The 20,260-nt window shown below is 48.6% G+C and overlaps 1 long non-coding RNA gene across 1 annotated transcript in view; it reads left to right on the top strand.

The window, feature by feature from the left end:
* Positions 1–455: 455 nt before the first annotated feature.
* LOC127201187 (uncharacterized) overlaps positions 456–20,260 on the top strand; it is a 38,608-nt gene continuing 18,803 nt past the window's right edge. The window contains exon 1 of the long non-coding RNA XR_007832167.1: positions 456–500. This is a non-coding gene — a long non-coding RNA (uncharacterized LOC127201187). The remainder of the gene's footprint in view (positions 501–20,260) is intronic.

Here is a 20,260-nt window from a genome sequence, read left to right on the forward strand (position 1 = left end):
CGTGGCATCTGATGTGTATTCGTGGTTAACATGTCACACTCCCTTTCCTATCACACCCTTCTTTCAGACCAACTTGCTCACTTCCTCTTCCATTCTCCCAAGTGTCCTTACATCCTGTGTTCCATTACCATGCATTTTCTGTGCAGTTGTCTGTCTCTCGCTCCTTGAAAGCAGGAAGTGTGGGTTGGTTGGTTGGTTGGTTGTCCCTACTCTGGTCATGGGACAATAGTGCTGTTGGAACCCCCTATGCAGTGTTGAGTGCTTGGGTGGATTCCTAGTCATTGTCTTGAGTTGTCTCAAAAAGGCCTGGGATGGCATTAACACCCAAACTAACTTGTGCTTTCTCTCTCTTTTCCATTTGCAGACTTGACTTCGCTGAACTAGAAATGCCATCGAGAAGCAACTGGCATCGGTTGGCGTTGTGCTGAGCAAGGCTCAGCGCTGTGGGGCCGGGCAGTTGTATCTGTGAGCCAGGATAGAGAGTGGCTCAGCTTCCTGAGGTGAGTGACTGATTTTGCCCCCATGTAGGAGATGTGCTGTCTTTTCCATGGGACTATGTTGTGGATTGCACTGGGGGATGAGAAAAGTCTTTTTCCACACTTGGAATTATGTTCAGGGATTGGACAGGGGGCGAGACGTGTGCTGTGTTTTCCAGACTCTTCTGTGGGTTATGTAGCAACGCAAGGGGTGTTGCCCTGTTTTCTTAGACTCTTTGTAGTATGGTCTGCTTGCCATGTGGAGCAGTGCCCACTGAGGAGACCTGCTTTCCCTGTTAAGTACAGAGGAGGCTTCTGATGGCGAGCTTTGCGGTTCTCATGAAAATCGAGAAGAGACACCTGAATTGTGACCATTCTTCCGTGACAAGTGGCTGCTGAAGTTACAAATAGAGCCGGACACTGCTGCATTCTAGGTCAAGTGCCACATGCTGGCTCTGAGGACAAAGCCTGAGGAACCTCACTTGCTTTGTGTCCTGTGCGTCTAGACCTGAAGATGAGCTAGTTGCCGTGTGGAGTCAGTGTTTTGTCAGTACCCGTATGTGTCTCAGAGGAGACGGGCGTGTCAGCCACAGTGAAGTGCCGTGTGTATGTATTGCTGTTCTACATTCTGAGCATAGTGCTGGGAAAGATGTGTGTGTCCATGTCAGATGAGCACATGCATTTATACACATATAAATACACATCTACATCATACGTGTCACCCACATTATTACGAAACAAACTGTAGTGGTTACTTTTCATGGACAGAAGCAACTTCAGGAAGGAAGAGTTAGCTGGGTGTGGTGGCGCACACCTTTAACCCCAGCACTCAGGGAGGCAGAGGCAGGCGGGTTGCTGTGAGTTCAAGGCAAGCCTGGTCTACAAAGTGAATCCAGGACAGCCAAGGCTACACAGAGAAACCCTGTCTAAAAAAATAAAGAAAGAAAGAAAAGAAAAAAAAAAAAAAAGGAAGAGTTTATTCTGGCTGACAGTTCACAGTATAGCCACTCGCTGTCACACAGAAGTTCTGGTATCAGGAGCATGAGGCAGCTGTGCCCACAGCTGTGCCCACAGCTGCACCCGCCCACAGTCAGGAAGCAGAAAGAGATGAGTGCTGGGACTCAGCTTGCTGTCTCCTTCTGCTTTAGTTCAGGGCCCCAGCCCATGCATGGGTTCCTCCACAATTAGGCTAGGCATCCCCACCTCAATTGAATCTACTTTAGAAACTGCCCCCAAAGGCGTGCCCAGAGGTTTGTGTCTCTGGCAGTTCTAAACTTCATTAAATTGACTGACTTACCTGCATAGTAACCACAGCATCCATTCCTGCTAAGAATGCTAGAACATCCCTGATATGCAGGTCTCTTTTGCTATTAAATTGCTCGAAACCATGCTAACTACCACATGTATTAGACTATCAGGGCCTGCTGTGGAAGGCAGCCACTCACAGGGAGCTCAGATTGAAAGGCTCAGTGGCACACCAGAAATAAGGAAGATATCCTGGAGCAGACGGTGGACGTCACAGATCCATCCCTGTGACCAAGTACCTCACCAAAGCTACCTAAAGGCAGAAGGATTTATTTTGGCTTCTGGTTTAAGGGAAGACTGCCCAGCATGGTGGTAAAGCCACAGTGGCAGGAATGGCTTCCACTACAGTAGCAGAAGCTTGCTCACATCTGGCCAGATAGACCTAGAGGCTGGAGAGACAGTTACAGACAGGTCCACAGGTACATCTTACAGGTTCCATAATTCCCCAAACAGGGCCAACAGCTGGAAATCCATCACTCAAACATGTAAGACTATAGTGGTCATTTCACCTCCAAACTTTAACAATGGACACCTGTTTGTTCCCGTGGCGACAGGCCTCTGGCACTGGCAACAGCCAGCTGGACCTTGCTCTTGGTCTCCTCTTCCTTGTTCCTCATGATCCACAGCACTCACATGATCATGCATATGATCCACAGGATTCACACATGGCCTTGCAAGGGAAAGTACACAGAAAACACCTAGCAATGTGTGAATGTCCATGCACGTGAGAGGGCAGCTCATGGCCTCTCGTCCTGAGCTCAGAGTGGGAGGAAGACTTGAGACCTTTCTCCTTTTGTCCTGGAGTGACCTAGCTGGGTCGCCTTAACTTAAACAGAGCTGTATTCCTAACATCACTCGACAAATATTAGCTTCCCTCGTGTGTCTACACGTGTTTCTGAATTCTTGGATGTGTCAAGTGCTGTTCTAGATGAAGACCCAGAGAGTTCTCATCCTATACTGGAGTGGCTAAGGGGAAGAAGGAAGTATGCATAGAAGTGACGAGATAGTGGCCAGGGGACCCATGGTATGGAGCATTGCAATTGTGTAGGCACCAGAGGTCTGTTCAGGTGTTTGTGGGGAGCCCAACTCTACTGGTAATGGGTGAAACAAAGTGGAGGGAAGACACAAGGACTCTTGGTCACAATTCATGACACACGTGGTTCCTCCTCCATCGGGGCTGTGGCCCTGTGTGGAGCCAAGCCTGTCCTGCCCCCGACATATTCAGACAGTCATGTGCATGGAAGCTTTCAGGGCCAAGCTATTTCCTCTAAAAATAAAATTAAATTAAAAAACAGGCTGTGTTATCAGGCAGACCAGAGACAGCCTGCAGGAGATAAGAGAGAATGTGGCGGTCCCCAAATTCTGACCTGGGTGGAGAGGAGCTTAGGGCAGTTTCCTTTGTTGTTAGCCTTTCAGAAGAGAGCAGCAGTGTCAAGAGCGCTGCCCCTTCCCTGGGAGAGGGGAGACACAATTGAGGGAGTATCTTTGCATGCCCGAAAGGCTGTCAGATGGTGAAGGATTAGCTTGTACAGTGGGTTTTATGAGTGAACCCAGTGGATGAATGAGTACAAAAAGAAGATAGCTTTTATTTCTGTCTATACCTCCCATCTGCAGTTTCTTGCCAGGCACTCATGGGGGCTGCCAGCCCTGGGGCATTGCTGGGCACTGAAGGTGAAAGAAGTCAGCAGGCACCATACGTCTGGGATGCTGATAGCCCAAGCAGGGAAAAATAGATAGATCCACCAGTCAGTGGCAGGCACAGGATGTGGTTCTGGCTTTGTGAAACCTGAGGCATATGCACTTTGAAGTTCTTTTGTAAAGAAATAATGTACTAAGTCGTAGATTTAAAATAAAAGATAAACCTTGATGAGTGGGGTGCTCGGGGGATGGGGTGTGGGCCAGTCTCTAATGGATTTGCAGCTGAGGGACAATCAGGCCTTCTTTCCTGGGTCTCTGGAATTTGCAGGTTGGGAACAGGTCACCTGTTAATGCCTGGACCCGTACTCAGAAGGAAGGCCATTGGGGAGGACAGGAACATCCACAGTAGTGTTTGGTAGCATGGGTGTTCTTGGGCTTGTTTTCCGGCTGATAAGATGAAGTCTTTTCTTCTCTTCGTGCTGCTAGGTGCTCAAAGACACAGTCTATACAATCTTTAGGCCAACTGTGGTGACTTGAGAATGACCTGGCCTTCGGAGGCTCCTATATTGGCAGGCTTGGTTACCAAGGAGTGGAACTGTTTGAGAAGGATTAGGAGGTGTGGCCTTGTTAGAGGAAATAAGTTGTTGGGGGTAGACTTCAAGATTTTAAAAGCCCAGTCTCTGTCTGTCTGTCTGTCTGTCTGTCTGTCTGTCTGTCTGTCTCTCTCTCTCTCTCTCTCTCTCTCTCTCTCTCTCTGTCACTCTGCCTGTTGCTTTCAGATCAGGATGTAAAGCTCTAGGGTACTGCCCCAGCACCATGCCTATCTGCTTCTTGCCATGATCTACCCCTTAAAATCTCTGATCAAGCCCCTAATTAGATGCTTTCTTTCATAGGGGTTGCCTTGATTGTCATGTTTGTTCATAGCAATAAAACAGTAACCAAGACACTGACCTAGTGATCCCACTGCCAGGCTGTATCCCAGGGACCAGCTGAACTGCAGAAGTGCTGAGCTGGGTGTGTGTAGAGCATGTGGGAGCACCTCCAAAGACTCAGCTAGAGCTCATTTCTGAGAGCTCGTGATCAGCCACTATGAGAACTAGCTACTAACAAGCCAGGCGCACCCCACTTATCAAGAGCTTGCATTATGTTTTAAACATGTGGCTTTGTATTGTGTTTCCTTAGAGACAACTCCAAACTGCACAATCCTTTTATGGAACAGAGAGGCGCAGGGTGGTTTAGTAATGGAGCCCTAAGCTCATGGCTCTGCACTGGGCTTTGTAGTTGAAGTGTATTTCCAGAGCCTTGCCCATCAGCTCTGTTGTCTCTGCAGGATCCTTGCTCCTAATTCTTTTGTAGATTCTAATATCTGGGAAAATAGCCCAAATGATCAAGTTCAGGATCAGGCATAGATAAAATACAGCTTAGAATGAAATCACGCATAAAGAGTCCATGTAGAGTTTTTCCTAGAACTCTGGAATGTTCCAGATGTTAGATGCTAAGGGGAAAGCCCCACTTGTGTACAGAATACAATGACTACTGGGGTCTGGTGATGTTGAGTTCTCTCTGCGGCTTGTACACCCTCAGTTGGCTGTGTTACAGCAGGCTCCCTTACCCACACATCCATGAGCACCTGTCCCGTTGTCCCAATCTTGAAGCTTTGAAAGGTCAGGAGGACCAGGCATGCTCCTGCACTTGTGGTTGTTCACTGTCCAGTTTGCTGTGGGCTTTCTGCTACCACGTGCTCCTTCCCTGTTGTGCCTGACACATATCACATCAGCCTTCCTTGGATCCAACACTTTCCTTCAGATATTTCCAGTCAGCCGCTGAGGCCAGGCCCAGGATCGCAGGGAGGGCGAGCCACCAGGGGCATGGAAACCTCACAAGTGCTTTTAGAAGCCAACCCCACACACTGAGTCCTTCATTCTTCCTGAATGAGCAGCTTTTGGTCTGGTCATGCCCAGCTGGTAGGTGGGCAGACATTTACGGATTCTGCAGATAATCTTAGTTCCAGACATGCCTCCATTTTGTTCGTCTTCCTTCTAATGCTCATGCCTGTAGTAGCCCTGGAGTAGAGTCCAAGTCATGTGGGATGAAGCATAAGACTCAAGCCACCTCAAAGTCCCCAGTGTCATCCTGGCCCTCCCAACTGCACCCTGCTGCTGTGCACAGAGCCCTCTACAGAGCAGTGATTGGTGTGGTCTATGTGCTAATCACACTCTTATTACTCACCGAGTCATCCTGACCTCAGTTTCCTTACCTGTGAAATGGACAAAAGAGTTCCTGATAGCCTGCATTAGTGAATTTACGGAAAGGTGCTCAGAGTCCTTCTAGATACAGCACACTCTGATGGCCAGTCTGAAACAGAAGAGTCGTCAGCAGGTATTGATGGAAACACAGCCCTTGCTCCAGAGGGAAGGAAAGTTTATTCTGAGCTAGATACAAGTGACCACGGATGAGGAACACAGACTCAGCTTGTTCCCCTGTTAACTGGTCACATGGCCTCCTCAGTCACAGAACAAAAGAAAGTTCATAAAGCAATGCATTTACCCAAGATTTCAGTGGGAACATCAGGGCAAAGAGCATGGGGTATCTCTGCTGTGGATTTCAGAGGCGATTGAATGGCGTGCTTGGCTTTTAAGTTGAAAGCTAGTGGTGTGCTACTACCTACTGAAGGTTTCCCCTGAAGTTAAAATAATGTTAGACGAGATACAGAGGTCATTGATAAGTGGATATTAAGAAGATTTAAAAATAACCCCATAATGTTTATGAGACAGGGTGTCATGTAGCCAAGCTGGCTTTGGACTTGCTATGTAGCTGAGGATGACCTTGAACTCCTGTTCTTCCTGCCTCTACTTCCCCAGGGCTGAGACTGCAGGTATGCAACACCATCTCCCGCTTCTGCGGTGCCAGAGATTGAACCCAGGATGTGCTGAGTAAGCACGCTACCAACTGAGTCTACACGCCCACCCCCACCCCATGGGCCCATGATAATTTTCTCTCTGGCTACAGCAGTTCAGCTACCCTCAGTTACTGAGCACTAATCAGTCTGCAAGATCTTCAACATAGGGGTGGCTTTTTTTTTTTCTGTGTGAAGTTGAGCCCACAGCAAAAGGGGTGGCTATGGATAGGGATATAGCTGTAACGTCATAAGCCTTATGACCACCCCGTAGGAAGGAAGCCTGCTGTGCCTCAGGATCTTCGTGCCTCTGTGGCTTGCATATGTTCTTCCTTTCTGGAGCACCTCTTTTCCTGCCTCTTAATGAGTCATTTGTCATTTGTCACAGCTCAGTGCATGCACATGTCCTGTCCTCTGGGAAATGTTTCCCTCCCATTTCCATTTTCACCCCGTCTTCAACCAGGCCTCCCCCTCTGGCCTCTCACATGCCCCCTGTGGCATCTCATTGTCAACCTGACCAGTTCTAAATAGCTGCTTGGAGTCCTGGAGGAAGCAGGGATGGTGTTTCCTCCTTCCTGGTGAACTCTTTCCTTTCTAGCACTGAGGAAGGCGATGGGCCCAGCGTGTCTAGGCGGGGTCCCATTGCACTAGAAACTGCAATCCAAAGCCAGGCTATTTCCCACCATTCTCAGCGCCACCAACTGGCCTTCCTTAGATCCATAAGCACTGTATTCAGTCAGAGTGCAGCACCTGAGTGGGTGGGGGCTATGCGGGACTCCTGGGGATCTGTCGGCCCTCTACAGCCGGCTCAGGCATGTGACACCACGTCAGTCCTAGTTTTCGGACAATGGAAACTGAAGATCATATATCTGTGGGTCTAGCATCTTTTGACTTTGGGAACCTTTGCTCCTTCTGGATACTGGCCCAAATAACTGCCACTTGCATGTCTGCATGTCTCCCACTTTATTAAGCAAACACACCCAAGTAGCCTTCAGCCCTTTCTGAAATCAACGGCTGGGCAAGGAGGAGGTGGAGGAAGGAGAAGGGAGGTGAACAGAGCCAGCCTCCCTGAGATCCATTTGGCGTGCCTTTGGGCTACAGCACGTCCAAGAAGTTCAGGGAAGACACGTCACCATGTTGCTCAATGTTTTTTTGTGTAAACACTTTTTCTAAGCACCCTGTGTGCTGAGAGTAATGGCTATCAGAAGAAAAGCAGGAAGGGACCCTTAAAGCTGGAGACACAGACTTGCTTTACTCTTTGTTAATTAGAATGGAATCGGCTCCCTACACTTAGCAGCCACTGCAGATGGGCAGTGTACTCAACAGGGGCCTCTAGGGGCCAGGGACAGACTCCCCCTGCCCCCCACTGAATCTGTGCTTGGGGCAAGAGTCACTCTGAGAGTGTTCCAGGAATCACCATGGGCAATCGTTTTGCAGTGCGTGGTGGTTGTGCAATACTCCAGAAAGCAGCAGTAGATTCTGGAAGTTTCCATCCCTCTATTGCTGCGTATTTATATGTCATGCACATCAATATATATTATCACTCCGGTTACTGTCACCAGCCCTGTGATGTTGTGAGCATTTCTCTTCATTTGAACTGTGTCCCCAGGATGATTTTCCAGGAGGGATCAGACACTGGAGCTGCTTTGAGAATTTCTGCCACCTGTTTGCAATTGTGACCTTGCTGGGGGAAGGAAGCCTGGAAGTTTGGGAACAGGAGCTGGAAGACGATCCCAAGAGGTTGGGAGAGGGACAGGGCAAAAACCAAGGAGATCTCAGAGCATGATGGGATCGTGTGACAGGCAAGTGGATCCTTTTTCTGTGGGGCTCAGTGCCCAGGTCAGGGAGAAGCAGGAGCAAGGAGAGGTCAAGCAAAGAAGAGGCAGGACACGGGGTCAAGGGAGCTGGTTTCTGATCTGAAAAGAACCCATTCTGTAATATTGTACTCTTTAGGGGCTAGCATGTGGACGAGGCAGGACGTTTGCCAGCAGTTAAGGAGATACACTGGACTGTGTACACTTCGGGTCAGCTTGGGCTGCAGGCCATTTGTACCTGGTGACAGTTCTTCAGGGTTCCATGACACTGAGAAGGCCTGTGGACCATGATGGGTGGAATGCCCACATTCCCTGGAAATTCAGGAGCTTCCAAGACTGCAGCATCCAATAGAATCCATATAGCCTTGGCTCTGATAAATGCCCTGAAGTCCAGAAAGACTTCATAGTGTAAGCCACACTTCATTGGCATGGATCTTTCACACACATCCAGTGAGGCCTGGAAACTCTCTCTTGTTCTAGCTGCAGGAAATGTCTTGTATTTTGTAGGCACACCATACTGCCACAGGAACAGGCTCACGTACTGGGAAAGGCAGCTTGGGACACTAGTCAAGAGATCCTCTTGAGAAATGGTATGTCTGGCGCGTGGTGTGGCTGCGCAAGGCGACTCTTCGCCTTGCTCATCATGGGATGCTCCTCCACACTGCATCTGGATTGTCCTAGCTAAGTCACTCACATAATTCAGATGTGTTAATATGCACTGTTCTGGGTGAAAATATTAAAGAATTCTTGAAATGTTTATCTCATTATCTGAAAATAGTAATAATTGGTTATAAGGTGACGCCTACAGCATTGCAATGAAAATACTTGGACAGAAATTAAGTTAGTGAGGAGAGTGGTGTTTCTGGGCAGATTTTGTCAATGTTTGGGTGACACCTGGAGTGTCAGTCTCTGCCTTTGTTTCAGTCTGTCATGAAATAAGATGTCATCTGCCCCTGAGGGTAGGAGTGAAAGCCAGGGAGGAGCCCGGTGTTAGTGTGGTACAGTTCTGACTAGAACTCCACAGAGGGGCCATGCTGGTCCTCAAAGAGCTCTCCATGGAACTTAATCTGAGCTTCCTCCCCTCACTGGCCTCCTCTCCATTGCAGTTCTGGGGATGGCTATAAGAACAGGTACGTGGGCTCTCTCTTCGGTTTGATGGCGAAGGGCCGTATTCCTCACGCAGCTGCAGCGTATCCAGGGACCACAGCCAGCTGTTGAAGTTTGCTGTGCTTCACTTCCTTTCTCTATAAACAGGGATAACACCTACTTAGAGGAATTATGAGAGTGAATAGTATAAAACTACAAGGGGCAAGTAGATCAGAAATGCTGCAGAACTTACACATGTGCCTGTATGTCTACACACTCATTCACATTGCATGCATATACTTACTGTATGCGTTTAGTGCATATATGTGCATATGCATAAACACTATATAGCATGCATTTCATTATTATTTTATGTAATATACACACATATATCCATATGCATTTATAAATATATAAAATTTACTGTGCATATACTGAAACAAATTTAAACAAACCTATGTCCCTCCAGAAAAGTCTTCCACTTGTCATTCCTGAGTTTTAGAATATTTAACAACCAGTTCATCCTGTCTCTGCACCCAGAATGGGAGACACAGAGGGGGACAGCTGTCAGTGTGTTTAGAGGTGCTGTACAGAATGTAGTTACAAAGGTCAGGTACAAATGAGTGACCAGCTGCTAAGAGCCACCTGCTCCCCTTTGCTTCCCTGGAGCTCCTCCTTAGGCTGATGACAGCGCCTGACTTTTTGTCTTCTGTTTTTTGCTGCTGTTTCTTTAACACCTAGACACAGTAGATATCAGCATAGGAAACCCTAGGGCCATCCAAGGACCACAGCTGAGAACACATTGCCCCAGGGCTCTCTTCCTAGATACGGTGTATAAAGGTGCATGTGCCTCTACCCGTGAGACTCTTTAGGACCAGTAGCAAGTCTGGCCTTCCTGTTCTGACTCAGTGGCACCTTGGGAGGAGGGAGGGAGGCCCCCAGAGGCTAAGGTCCTGAAGGGACACTTGCCTGAAGATATTCTATTAAGGCCTGCACTGGAGTGCCCGCCCCCTACTAAGTTTATTCATAAGTTCAGCTAAAAGTACTGTAGCCAGACTTTTGGCTGCTTTATTGAATTCTTTTACCTAACATCCTCCTCCACCCCAATCCCTTCCAACCCCCACCTCCACCCCCAGCACTAGGTAGGAGAGAAAGGAGGATAGAGGGGAAAGGGAGCATGGTGCTCTTTAGACTACTTCCTGCTGATTAGGGGCATTGAATTTCTTGGGGCAAGTCCAGTCTTCATGGTCAGGTTATCTCCAACCAACAACCAGCAATCCATCAAACAGCAAAAACAATCAACAACTAGAAAAGCAGTAATAGGAATCAGCAGCAGCAAGGGCAGCAGCAGTCACCACAGGCCCTCTCAGGGCTCTAGCATTTACACCCTCTCCAGAGTCCCCAGAATCCTAACTTAAACTATCTTCAGCTGGCAAAAATCATGCCCCTACCAGAACATGAGACACAGAGACACATTATAGTCAGTTCCTGTAGACAATCTGAAGTCGCCCCGTATCCCACACCTGGGATTCAAACAAAAACATATTCACATAATATAACTGGGTTTTTAAAGAGACCAAAATTCAGCCAGGTATGGTGACACACACCTTTAATCCCAGCACTTGGGAGGCAGAGGCAGGTGGATTGCTGTGAGTTCGAGCCAGCCTGGTCTACAAAGCGAGAGCCAGGACAGCCAAGGCTAACACAGAGAGACCGTATCTCAAAAAACCAAAAAAAGAAAAACAGAAACCAAAATTCTCACTACACAGTACCCGTTGGAGAGCCATGGGGGAAGGCAAGGCTCAGAGAACTGAGTTTCCTCACTAGGACAAACCAAATCCTTTGGGAAGCCCTGGTGCTCCTAGAGAAGAGTCCTGTGTTGACTACAATGGTTAAAGGTGTGGCCATCAAGGGAGCAGAGCTGTGTTGCAGAGGGGACCATTGTGAGCACTAGAGACCCAGGAAGGTGCCTAAAGACCAGTGGGGTAGATCTCAGGGAGCTGACAGAAAGACAAGAGCAGTAGGTGAGGCAGAGAACGTGAAGATAAATGGGTCAAAGAGGCCATGGTGGCCTTTGGTGGAAGCTTTCCCCTACACCTTCTCACTACACCTCACCGACCTGGGCCTATAGTGTCCTGTGTAGACCTTGAGCCTCAGATCTGGGCTCTTCTTCCCTGTCAGCCTGCTTCCCACAGTGTCCAGATCTTTCTGGGGGGGGGGGGATGGTAGATGGGTCGTGATTTGTATAAACTCCAGCCTCATTCAGGAGCAGCTCCCCACTCTCAGACCCTAGGGCCCTTCCCAAGTACAGTCCCCTCAAGGACTCCTGTTCCCTTATCCCCAGGTGCACCTTCATTTCTCTCCTTCATGAGAAACCATTATGTGCCAGCTACTATTCGCCGGTAAGATTCCCCCAGCAGCTGCTAGATTGCACAAATTCGGCCTCAAGAAATGCAGCTCCTACCCACTGCAGCAATAACCTCTGCCTTACTGTGGCCAGAGAGACATAGAAAGTCATTCCTACCTGACCTCTTTCTAGCACCTTCAGAGCCTATGAGGACAGGGGTTCAAGCCTTGCCTTCCATGAACCTAGCTTATGTTGGGTCTGCAGTACCACCATGGCTGAGCCTTGACCTTCCACACACATCACTTCCTCTCCTCATCCCCTCCTGTGTAGCTTCCTTTGCCCTCTGTGAACTACGGGGACCCTGCATTCCATGCTGAGCTGGTGAGCTCATGTGAGAACCACTGAGCTCTTACCCCTGTGAATTCCTAAGAAATTCAAGTGGGCTACTTTTGCCCAGAGTCCTGGCTGTGACCTCTTGCTCGCCTGTAACTGCAATTGCAAAGCCTTCATGATCATCTCTGCTGCCTGGAGCCCAGGATTCTTTCAGTTGTGCTCAGGCCCCTGGAGATGCTTTATAATGAGGCAGACGTCTGGGAAGAAAAGAAGCCATGGGCAGCTTGAAGCAAACCATGCAATCTGACAAACTGAATGTGGTGGCCTTCTGTGGGAGTTGAGTGGCTCCAGGCGGCTGGGGACACTTACCAGTCCTCATCAATTCTACCTTCCCACCTCTTACTCTCGAACAGCTTGTGTGCTCTGGGTGGTAATGAACAGTCACTGAGGGCGAGGATCATGGCTCTCTAGAGGATAGGGCTGGCCAGGTGTTTTGTGTTCGCGGATAGGAGTTGCAGAGAGATCCATGCCTGGGGCTGAGTCGTGCTTTCAGTTCAAAGCTTCTTTTCCATGGCCAGGCACACTGTGAGGACCTCAGACTGAATGGATAAGCTTTCTAGTCTATCATTCAAGGCTGTGTCAACTCCAAACACCTCTTTTCATCTTCCCTTCAAGTCCCCCAACCCTGGTGGACCCGCAGAACCCTCACTGCTGAGCTGGGCTCTTGCTGGGAGTCAGTTGCCTTAGGTTGTGTTCAAAACTCCACATATCAGATCCCCAGGAGGGAGAAGGAACCGGAGCCTCTCTGAGGCCCTGATAATCACCTGCTCTTAGCTGGTTTACGGTCACTCACATTAACCGTCTTTGCTTGCCCTTGCTATGACAAAGACCTAAGGGAGATGATTTTAAAGTAGGAAGGGTTTAATTGGGCTCATAGTCTTAGAGAATTCAGTCTATCATAGTGGAAAGAGTAACAGTGCAGAGCAGTTTCTAGGTGGCCCGGAAGTGGAGAGAAGGCTAACTCTCTCCAGTAGTATGAAGGAAACCTGTGCTCCCAAAGAGTAACTGCTGGGACTGTATACCCAGGTTTCAAGCACTCTCTTCCATCATTGTGTAAAGTACCATGAAAGTTGGGTGAGAAGATAGCCTGGAACATTCTGTGCTCTGCCCCACCCACACCTGTTGTGCTGCCCTGGGTGATAAGGTAGCTGCTTCCTCTGAGCCTGAGATTTTCAACTCTGACCTTCAGTCCCAGCACATCCATACAAGGACAGGTAGCGGGCCAGCAGACTGCGCCCTACCCAGTGACCCCGCTTTGCAGTAGAGAAGGGACCCCGCTGTCTCTGGTGGGGGTTTTGCTTGGAACAACAGTTGAGCTGGTCTCTGCCAATGCAGGGCAGCATCAGTGATTTTGATTTCTAAGTGTTGCTGGGGCAGCATTCTCACATGCCTGCCTTCAGCTCAACTTCCTGTGGCGTCCTGTTCTGTGCTTGACTGACTTCAAGTTGAGCCTAGGGAAATGGTTCCTCTGCTGCCTCTCCCGACACTCAGTTTCTGGAGGTCTCAGGTCAAGGTCCCGAGTGTGGAGACTCCCGCACCCTGACCCCACCCCTACAGTGCCCAGCACTGGGCACCACCAGTGTTCAGTGTTTTATATTAGACAGTTATAATTCCCAGTCAGAGAACTGGTCTGTGGTCAGTGAAGCAAATCTTGAGAAGCTGAGAAAGCCATGAAAGCTCTGAAAACAAAACAGTGGACACCCAGATTCCCATGGCTGCCCCTTGTAGTGTACTTACCTGTCCCCATGTTTCCTTCTGTTTTTCTCTCTGGAGTTCTGCTTCAGTGATGGTTTCTTTATGCTTTCTGACTGCACAGTACATTGGGTACTTCCAGTGCTGTTGGAAACTCCAGGTGTGTTATGAGGTGTGACGATACCGCATGCTGCCTAATCCATCTGATAACGTATTTGTACCCATGACTTACCTACCTGATGGTGTTTTCTTCTCTGTTTTGCTTTTGTTTGTGTGTTTGCTAAGAGACAGAGTCTTTCCTATCCCAGGCTGGCCTCAAATTCTCTATGTAGTTGAGGCTTGAACTCCTGATCTGCCTGCCTCTCCTTCCTGAGTGCTGGGATCGCAGCCTGCACCACACACCCCGTAGTGATGACTTCCTTGCAGCGGCATGTGTAGAAGCACTCTGACATGCATGGTGCTCGCTAAAATGACATCACCATAAGCATCTCTGCACACAAAGGTGATGGTACATTGAGATTTTTCCTGGAATAGACTCTTAGGAGATTTTAGGGATGGAAGCAGATAGCCATTTTCTAGGCTTTTCACGCCTAGGTGACTGTTCTTTTGTGCCAAGTGGAAGACTGTGGGAAAGCAGACCTAGTAAGGACCAGGCCTCCTGGCAGGGGCTTGTAGCTCTTTTGTGCTGAGCAGGGACCAAAGCCTAGGTGCTCCTGGCTCAGCAAAGGCAGAGATGGGCTCTGACTCAGCATCCCACACGGATGACTTGGCAGCTGTTTGAGTCCTCGTAATCAGATCAAGTTTGTCTTAGGACTGGGATGACTCAGAGCTTTTGGAAGGCTGACCTGGAGTGTCTGGACAAACAAACTTCCATGGCAAGAAAGGCGGCAACCTCCAGCAAGAAGAGTTCCCTGAAGAATAACCATGAAACAGTACCAGCACGCACCTACCCCCATGACTATTCTGCAGCCCTCTTCAAGTAACGGAGAGACATCCCACCAGATGTGCACTGTTGTCTTTATTTAATCTACCTCTCCTAGAATGTCAGTTTCTCCTTGTGGTCAGGTTTGTTTCTGCTTTGGCCCTCCTGCGCCTAGGTTATCACTTGACCCAAGGCAAGGGTTTAGTCATCGTGCATGGAAGGAATGCGGAATAAACAGGTGAAGTTGTGGACAGCTGTGTGAGGGTTAGCAGTAACAGACCTTAAGCTAGTTCAGTTTTTCAGTTCTTTAAGTGTGTCCTATGCCTTCTCAGCCATTATTACTGACAATGGATGGTGGCCATCTCCTTATTCCCTGGCTCCTGCTGCTTTGACACCGTAGAGGATGATGTCATAGCAATAAAGTCTCATGTTATTGTAACTGGTGTCTTAGCAATACAGTCCCATGCTATTGTAAATGATGTCATAGCAATATCGTCTATTGTAAACTCTTTACAGACCGCTGTTGTTGTTCTTTAAACTTGTATGACAACCTCCAGGAGACTGCTTGATAATTTGCGCAACTCTGGGGTTCTCCTAAGTGGAATTTATCACAAGCCTGTATGAAACATGTCTTAGCACTTCCAAAGGGTTCCTCAGCATGACTTATGTCCCCTCTGCCCCCCATTAGTAGGGATGACATCACAAGAACGCATCACAGCCTGCTCATGGCCAGTGTCTTCTCATTTCCACCAAGCTGATCGGTGTCACAGGATGTCACCTTCTGTCTTCATTTGCCTTTTTCCAATGGCTGAGGAGGGCTCTTTATCTCCTCCCCCTTCTGTCTGGCCTCTGTTCCCCTCCCACCTCACCCACTTCTTCTCACTCCCTCACAGGTCAGCTAGACAGACCAAATGCAACTGCTCTCCTAGCATAAGAGGCTGATGTGGAGCTTGCCAGCCTCCTCTGAAGTCTCCTCCCATTTCTGAGACGAAAGCCTGTTCCAGGAAACACAGTCTCAACTAGAGGCTTCCGCCTCTCTGAACTTCAAGTCTTTACCTGCAAACTGAGAGTTAAAGGCCCAGGGAGTTTTCTTGGGAACCAGGAGGCATACCTGACCCAAGATTCAGCTGAGCAGGGTAGAGTTCCTTTGCAGTCCTTGTTAGGCTTCCGGGCTCCTGTGCATCACAGCAAGGATACATCTATGGTCTCAGCTTCTGCCAGCAGACCTCCAAGGAGTCACCAGCCTTCCTGGAGGAAAATGTAGCCTGAAATGCTGGGTTAGGGTGGCTGTTTTTATCCAAGTCCCTTCCAACCCTAGAATTCTACAAGCAGGCAATTTCTAAGGAGGAGCTAGCTCCCCACAAGAGCTTCCCCAAGCTTCTCAGCTGGGCCTTGATTCCATGCAGAAGGTAGTTCTACGAGGCCTTGGTGGTGGCAGAGTTCTGGATGTGACCTGAGGTTCTGTGTTTTCACTGGCCAGGGTGTAGGTTCCAGGAGGAGGAGGGGGATCCCTCCATCGGGCAGTAGGAGGGCTAGCCTCCAGCTGAGCAATCTGTCTGACCTGCAGAGGACAGAGGGGTTAGGAAAGGCTGTCCAGAATTTCGGGGGCCAAATTGGCAGTGCAGGTGTCATGTGTCTAGGCAAAACAAGAGGAGGATCCCGCCTTCCCTCCGTGGAAGTCACCAGGCTCACCATCACCTTCATCCATGGATGTACTGCTGGGAGACAGACTGTTGCTGGGAGACACAACATACATACCAACTTGGTGTGCCAGTGAGTTTTATTAGAGTGACTGCAGGAATCTGGGTGAAGGGTTACTTACAGGAACAGAAATGTCTCAATGACATCTGCATCACCAAAGCAGATTAGATGGTAGCCATACAGGCTGGGAACCTGAGGCACACAGAGGAGCCCGCAGGCAGCTCAAGAAGTTGCAGAGTGTCCTTTCCTGGTAGCTCAGTTGGTCTGAGCCTCCTTCCAGGCAGTTCTGCTGGACTTCCTGTGGGATGAACTTATCTGAGAGTGACCCAATTTGCCTTTGCAGAGGCTTCTCTGTGTGGTTGTTTCTTTGGCTCTGCCATGCTTGGGGACCTGGTGACAAACCAGAGAAGCAGGCTTAGGAGCTGAGTGGAACATGCATGGGCCCCATCTTGGGGGTATCCCTGCCTCTTTCCTGGCCTCCATGATCTCCTGTTACAATGAAGGGGACTGTCGGTGGCACCAAAGGTCTGAGTCAAATGTGGTCTCTTGGAGAGAGAGGGGCCTAGGGACTTCTCCCCTCTAACCTAGCTCCTGAGATATTCCTGCAGCCAGGGCTGATTCACCAATTTTCTTTGTCAACTAGAAATCCCAATTTGACTTTGCAGAGTCTTTTCTGGGTGGCTGTTTTCCCACTGGGTTTGCCATGCTTGGTTACATGGCAACATACTGCAGAACCAGGCTTGAAGAGCTGAGTGGAGCCTGCCTGGTCTCCATCTGGGGAGCCCTGTCTCCTTTTTCCGGTCTTTAGGACCTCTTGTTACAATGGAGGGGACTGTCAGTGGCATAAAAAGTCCGAATCAGAGATGAAGTGAGGCAGCATAGGGTCATATGTGTCTGTAGGCATCAGCTCTAGAGTTGGGAGTCCTGAGTTCAGGAACCGGCACTGCCCTCTCAGAGCTGTGTGACCCAAGGCAAGGAGCTGCATCTCTGTGCTTGTCTGTGTGCACCTAAGAGGTTAGCATTTGCTAGCATAGAAAGTACCAGGCATACATCAGGGTGACCGTTAGCTTATAAGCACCCATCTGCAGGTAAGGGAACCAGAAAAGTCCCACTCTACTCTTGATTGCTGTTTTTGCAACAATTTAAGATACCAAACACTCCCCAAGCCTCATTCAGCTGAGCCCAGAGTGTCCCCAGCCTTGCTTTTCTGTCCTAGCAAATGTTTGTTGGCTTGACAAAAAAAAATTTCAAAAAATGTGGTTTTGGATCTTTTCAAGTTCTTGAGATGAGTGCACACTGCCAAGACATCCAGGTTTAATCCAGGAGCTCGAGAGAAAGCTGGCGATTAAACAATGCTGGCGATTAAAGAAGGAAATGGAAAGGCTTACACTTCCTCACCCTTTCTCTCCTATGGTGATGGGCATTTATGTTTATCCCTTCAAATCCCAGTTTGGATGCACACTGCCAGAACATAGAGATAAAGACCTGGGAGAGGACCACTCTGCTCTCTTTCCACGTTCGGGTCCCTGCCCTTTTACTATTTCAGCTTGTGAAGCCTACCTGATGCCCACATACACATTCAGCATGTCTGTGCCCAGCATGAGATGTTATCTGTGTCGCTGAAAACCTAGGCAGATTGGCAGGTCACCATTACTGCAATTTTATGACAGCTTCTTTCTTCATTGCAAAGAGCAACTGCAGTCTGAGGCCCAAAGCACCGTCCCCAGCAGCTACATCAGTCTCTACTCAGCGCCATCCCAACACACCTATGGAGGAGGCGAGAAAGGTTGCAAAGCAGAGAGATTTCACCAGTGCGTCTTGGAAGAGAAAAACATAGAGGGGTCCAGAGACTCCCAAATAGGCTTTCTTCAGGGGTTCTAGTGTGAGTGTCACTCCTGCTTAAGTTATAATCCCACTCATCACCATCTCCCCTTCAGTCATGCAAGGTGATCGATGAGCTATTAATTTCTGTCTTCACTGCCTTCACCATCCTTGCCCAAGGGGACAAATCTATTTTTTTTTCCAGATGAGCTGCTTCTAGGTGCAGCCTCTCCTTTACAGATAATTGTTCTCATTCTTGAGGGTGGGCTGTCTGCCCACAGGCCTTCCTATTCCTGGAACTCAAGGTGACTGCAGGTTTAGGGCCATGACTTATCTTTTTGCCTCCATTTGTTTTGTTTTTCTTTCCGTTGAGAATAAATCTCAGTTATCCCAGACTGTCACTGAACTTGGCTTTGCAGCCTAGGGTGACCCTGAACTTCTGATGATCCTAGCTCCACATATGCAGAGGTTACAAGTGTGGACCACCATGCTCTGTTGGGGATGATGAAGAGTAAACCCAAGGCTTCAAGAATGTTAGATAAGCACTCTACCAACTGAGTTACAGTCCTATCTTAGTTAGGGTTCTATTGCTGGGAAGGGACACCATGACCACAGCAACTCTTATAAAGGAAAACATTTAATTGGGGCTGGCTTATAGTTCACAGGTTTTGTCCATTATCACCATGGCAGGAAGCATGGCAGCATGCTGGCAGGCCTAGTGCTGGAGAGGTAGTCTAGAGTTGATCTGCAGGCAGCAAGAAGAGACCCTAAGACAGTGGCCTGGCTTGAGCATCTGCGACCTCAAAACCAGCTCCCAATAACATGACACACTTCCTTTCAACAAAGCCACATCTACTCCAAGAAGGCCAACACCTCCTAATAGTGCCACTCCCTGTGAGCCTCTTTGGACCACAGTCATTCAGAAGTTGTGACCCAAGTACCTATGGCCTCAAAAGGGAATGAGATAGAGGTTAGAAGTCACTGTCTCATGCAGGTTTAATTACTGCTGCTCTATAGTACAGCTTGAGATCGGGTAAGAAGATTCGTCCAGAGGATCTTTTATTGTATAGGATTGTTTTAGCTATTCTGGGTTTTTTTTTCCCCCCATATGAAGTTGAGAATTGATCGTTCAATGTCTTTAAAACATTGTGAGGCATTTTGATAGGGATGGCATTGAATCTGTAAATTGCTTTTGGTAAGATGGCCATTTTTACTGTGTTACTTCTCCAGATCCACGAACAAGGGAGATCCTTCCATCTTCTGATGTCATCATCAATCTCTTTCTTCAAAGATTTGAAGTTTTTTTTCAAACAAGTCCTTCGTTTGCTTGGTTAGAATTACTTCTAGATATTTTATATTGCTTGTGGCTATCGTGAAAAGTATAGTTTCCCTAATTTCTTCCACCTCCCTAATCCTGTGACCTTTTAATTCAGCTCCACATATTGTCATGGACCCCACCCATAAAACTATTTTGTTTACTACTTCACTTGGCCCCCAAGAGGGTTACAAGCCACAAGTTGAGAACTGCTGCCTTAGAGAGTGGAGCTGGTCTCCAAGAGGTTCCCCCCCAATAGTTTCCTCCTGGGCCTTATTCTCTTTTGGCATAGCAACAGCTAGCCTAAAAGAAGGGCTTGGCCTGGGGACTCCAGGGTGCACAGGTTTCCAAGGACAGAGGGAATCAGAGAAAGGACGTGAAAGTGGATGCATGAAGAGACTTTGTCCTTGAGAAGTTGATGGGCAAATGTCCCTGGTCCTACAGAGATGTACCGTTCCTTCTGTTCAGCTGGCTGCCACTCCCAGCATGTACTGCAGGTCCCTTTCACCTGGAGGCTCTCTGCCCCTGTCTCTCTTCCTGGTCCCTGCTCCCTGTGTTTCCAATGTCTCTGGAGCTCAGCATCATGTTCTTCTGGGAATCCTGCCCAATTGTCTCCCCTCAGATCATGGCACTGACTCAAGGTCTTTAGCAGAGTTCAAGGTGTCAGTCCTGTACAGTTCTTGACAGTGAAGAAACAACTCACAGAGAGTTGGCCATCTACAAAAGGCCAGACAGCCAGGGAGCTTTAGGACAGGGATTTTTACCCAAGGCATTCACCCTGAACTCTACTAGGATCTCCCAGGTCTGCACTTTCTACTGGAGCCTGTGACAGTGAGTCGATATACAGCAAGCAG

The sequence above is a fragment of the Acomys russatus genome, chromosome 17 (assembly GCF_903995435.1).
Source record: "Acomys russatus chromosome 17, mAcoRus1.1, whole genome shotgun sequence".
Lineage (NCBI taxonomy): Eukaryota > Metazoa > Chordata > Mammalia > Rodentia > Muridae > Acomys > Acomys russatus.